This window comes from Procambarus clarkii, chromosome 46 (assembly GCF_040958095.1).
Source record: "Procambarus clarkii isolate CNS0578487 chromosome 46, FALCON_Pclarkii_2.0, whole genome shotgun sequence".
Taxonomy (NCBI): Eukaryota; Metazoa; Arthropoda; class Malacostraca; order Decapoda; family Cambaridae; genus Procambarus; species Procambarus clarkii.
In genome coordinates this window covers 24,525,368-24,529,910 of record NC_091195.1, presented here as the reverse complement: position 1 = coordinate 24,529,910, position 4,543 = coordinate 24,525,368, and the positions used below count along the sequence as shown (strand labels likewise).

The 4,543-nt window shown below is 46.0% G+C and overlaps 1 long non-coding RNA gene across 1 annotated transcript in view; it reads right to left on the bottom strand.

Annotated features, from left to right (window-relative positions):
- The window catches only part of LOC138350519 (uncharacterized), a 5,216-nt gene extending 3,339 nt beyond the window's left edge, over positions 1 to 1,877 (bottom strand). The window contains exon 1 of the long non-coding RNA XR_011222149.1: positions 1,573 to 1,877. This is a non-coding gene — a long non-coding RNA (uncharacterized lncRNA). The remainder of the gene's footprint in view (positions 1 to 1,572) is intronic.
- Between the last annotated feature and the right edge of the window lie 2,666 nt (positions 1,878 to 4,543).

Genomic DNA, 4,543 nt, shown 5'->3' with positions numbered 1-4,543 from the left:
CGCCCCCTCGTGGCAAAATTTAAAAAAATTTAGAACCTAGTTCAGTAATTTAAAAAATGTAACTTGAAAAATGCCATTCAATACATTAAACAATTTAAATAATTTCAAGCAATCAACACAACCTTCTCATGTTGGCTAACCCTCAGCAGTGCTCAGGCCCCTGTGCCCAGGCCCTGGGGCCTGAGTCCTCAGTTCCATACACTAGCACTGCCAGGCCTCGCCTCCACATACACTAGCACTTCCAGGCCTCGCCTCCACATACACCAGCACTGCCCCTCGCCTCCACATACACTAGCACTGCCAGGCCTCGCCTCCACATACACCAGCACTGCCCCTCGCCTCCACATACACTAGCACTGCCCCTCGCCTCCACATACACTAGCACTGCCCCTCGCCTCCACATACACTAGCACTGCCCCTCGCCTCCACATACACCAGCACTGCCCCTCGCCTCCACATACACTAGCACTGCCAGGCCTCGCCTCCACATACACTAGCACTGCCCCTCGCCTCCACATACACTAGCACTGCCAGGCCTTGCCTCCACATACACCAGCACTGCCCCTCGCCTCCACATACACTAGCACTGCCCCTCGCCTCCACATACACTAGCACTGCCAGGCCTCGCCTCCACATACACCAGCACTGCCCCTCGCCTCCACATACACTAGCACTGCCCCTCGCCTCCACATACACCAGCACTGCCCCTCGCCTCCACATACACTAGCACTGCCAGGCCTCGCCTCCACATACACCAGCACTGCCCCTCGCCTCCACATACACTATAGCACTACCAGGCCTCGCCTCCACATACACTAGCACTGCCCCTCGCCTCCACATACACCAGCACTGCCCCTCGCCTCCACATACACTAGCACTGCCCCTCGCCTCCACATACACCAGCACTGCCCCTCGCCTCCACATACACTAGCACTGCCAGGCCTCGCCTCCACATACACCAGCACTGCCCCTCGCCTCCACATACACTATAGCACTACCAGGCCTCGCCTCCACATACACTAGCACTGCCCCTCGCCTCCACATACACCAGCACTGCCCCTCGCCTCCACATACACTAGCACTGCCAGGCCTCGCCTCCACATACACCAGCACTGCCCCTCGCCTCCACATACACTATAGCACTACCAGGCCTCGCCTCCACATACACTAGCACTGCCCCTCGCCTCCACATACACCAGCACTGCCCCTCGCCTCCACATACACTAGCACTGCCCCTCGCCTCCACATACACCAGCACTGCCCCTCGCCTCCACATACACTAGCACTGCCAGGCCTCGCCTCCACATACACCAGCACTGCCCCTCGCCTCCACATACACTAGCACTGCCCCTCGCCTCCACATACACCAGCACTGCCCCTCGCCTCCACATACACTATAGCACTACCAGGCCTCGCTTCCACATACACCAGCACTGCCCCTCGCCTCCACATACACCAGCACTGCCCCTCGCCTCCACATACACCAGCACTGCCCGGCCTCGCCTACACATACACAGCACTGTAGCCAGCACTAGAATCTAATAATATAATAAAATATAAGTGTTTACTTACGATAATATTTGCATGAAGCGTTTGTCCTCTGTCCGCTGACTGCACTGACGACAAAATGGCCGCTCTGTTGATACTAGCGGGAATGATGCTGTGACGTCACAGATGAGGGCAGCAATGCGCATTTCGTCCCTCGACCCTTAATCATTCCCTCGTATATATAATTGGCGAGACAATTTACTTATCATTTACTTATCTTAGTTAGCAAATAGGGGATATTTGGCTAAGATTTCTGGTAGCAGATCGTTTTGAATGAAATATTTAAACATCTCTGGAACATTTATTATAAAATTGTCTCTGAATTCAATTCAATTCAATTGAAGTCTTTTGGCACTCCATCACATAGTGACAGACGGTATGCTTGTTGACCCAGTTTATATTTGGTTAGGTCTACATCAGCAGATAATTAGAAATCCCAGAGAGAGTTGAAACACAGTTTAAGCCGAACAGTAGTAACATCTAGAAGTCTGCTGATTTTATTGGATGATCCATAGATGTGTGGCTCCTCTTGCATGATAGTATGATGATAGATGGAATTACTGGTGTCAATTTCACTTTGCCTCAGATCTACAAGATCTTGTTGAAGTTATCGGTGTACTGCTGCTCTCAGATTGCTCATTGACAATCCAAGGCTACACTCATACGTCTCCTTTAAAGGCAGATTCTTTGGCTAACTTATCAGCTCTATCATGCATTTGGAGGCCAACATGAGATGGAGACCACATGAAATGGACTCTGTTACCATCCTTAATAATTTTGTTGTATTTGTGCCTAGCTTCGGACACGAGCATGTTACAGTTATGTCTTAAAGAGTTGAGAGCATTTAAGGATGATAAGGAGTCACTTACAATTAATGTATCAAGTTTGGAGACTTGTACACATTTCAGTGCAAGGAGCATGCAAATAGTTCAGTCTGAAAGGTAGAGGCCCAATTGTTTATACGGACTCCCCACTCAAAGTATAGGCCATCGCCCATTGTTAGAACAACTGCACTTCCAGTTGCACCCGTGGTGCGGTGTAGGGAACCATCAGTGTATATGATTTGAGAGAGAGAATGCTCTGTGGACAGAGCATCAATATGGCTTAAGGCGTTTAGCTTTGCCTCAAGACGAAGTTTGGGCTGATTTCTAATTTGCTTCTTGGGTGGAAAGGGAGGGATTAAAACTGGAAAGGGTGTAACCTCCCACGGTGCAGGAAAGTGCCGTTGTTGTTTCTCTTGGTACAAATCATGAACCTGATACATTCTGAGTTGAGTTCCAGTTTTTGTTATCCATTTGGAACAATGCTGATCTTCAATAAAGAAATTCTGGAGGGCTTCTGTGCAAGGACTAGGATGAGTTAGCCTAAGCATTTTAATACTAATTTGACAGTTAATTTCAGTAACACGATCAACAACGCTCGGAATATTAAGTTCCTTTCTCATATTAAGTATCTTTTGTTGTACGAGGGCAACCAAGGATTATCCTCAAGGCTTCGTTCTGCAATTTTTCAAGCCCTCCAAGCTTTCTTTCAGGCATCAAAACAAGCAGAGGTGCAGCATAATCCACTAAAGATCTGATGTATGCAAGGTACATCATTTTGACAATTCTGACATTGGCACCATAGCCTGAGTGATAACCTGCAACAGCCTTGAGAGCTCGGAGCCTCTCTTTATACTGACGACAGAGTGTGAATACAACAGGACTATACAGTGGCACCTCAAGGCCAAGGTATTTGAATCTGTTTACATAGTCAAGCTGGGAGCCATCAGACAATTGCATCTTGCGAACAGCTCCTCCCTGCCTGGGTGGGCGCCGATTTAGTATCTTTGTTTTCTCTGCTGAGATAATTAAACCTAGGTCCTGACATGAGTCTAATACAGAGTTAAGAGTGTTCTGCATGTTAGCATACCCAGTGGTGTGTATCATTATATCATCAGCATACCCAGTGGTGTGTATCTATATCATCATCATACCCAGTTGTGTGTATCATTATATCATCAGCATACCCAGTTGTGTGTATCATTATATCATAGGCATACCCAGTTATGTGTATCATTATATCATCAGCATACACAGTGGTGTGTATCATTATATCATCGGCATACCCAGTTGTGTGTATCATTATATCATCAGCATACCCAGTGGTGTGTATCATTATATCATCGGCATACCCAGTTGTGTGTATCATTATATCATCAGCATACCCAGTTGTGTGTATCATTATATCATCAGCATACCCAGTGGTGTGTATCATTATATCATCAGCATAGCTATAATGATGTGGACGTTGGGTTTGCTCGGTACAGAGTTTAACAGCGTGTTTATTAAGGTATTAAATAAGGTAGGAGTGAGGACACCTTCCTGTGAGGTACCTAGTTCGAAGTCTCTTGTTATCATTAATAATTTTGTTGTATTTGTGTCTAGCTTCAGACACGTGCATGTTTCAGTATGTCTTAAAGAGTTGAGAGCAATTAAGGATGATAAAAAGTCACAATTAATGTATCAGTTTAGAGACTTGTACACATTTCAGTGCAAGAAGCAAGGAAAATAGTTCGGATTGAAGGGGGTAGAGGCCCAGTTGTTTATACGGACTCCCCACTCATAAAATAAGCTTTTGATACAGTGCCACATAAAAGACTGATTAAAAGATAGAGGCTCACTATATTGTGGATTCTATATTAAGCTGAATTAGGGCATGGCTATACCAAAGGAATCAAAGATTTATAATCAATGGGGTTAAGTCGCAACACATGGTTTTACACATGGCCGTTCATGTTTAACAAATTTGCTCTCTTTTTATTCCAGCATAGTTGAGGCAGTTGATAGTGGTAAGGATTGTGATGTTGTGTACCTTGACTTTAGCAAAGCTTTTGATGCAGTGCCACATGAAACAATGTTGACCTTCAATAAAGACATTCTGGAAGGCTTCTGTGCAAGAGTTAGGATGAGCTAGCCTTAGCATTTTTATACCAATTTGACAGTTAATTTCAGTA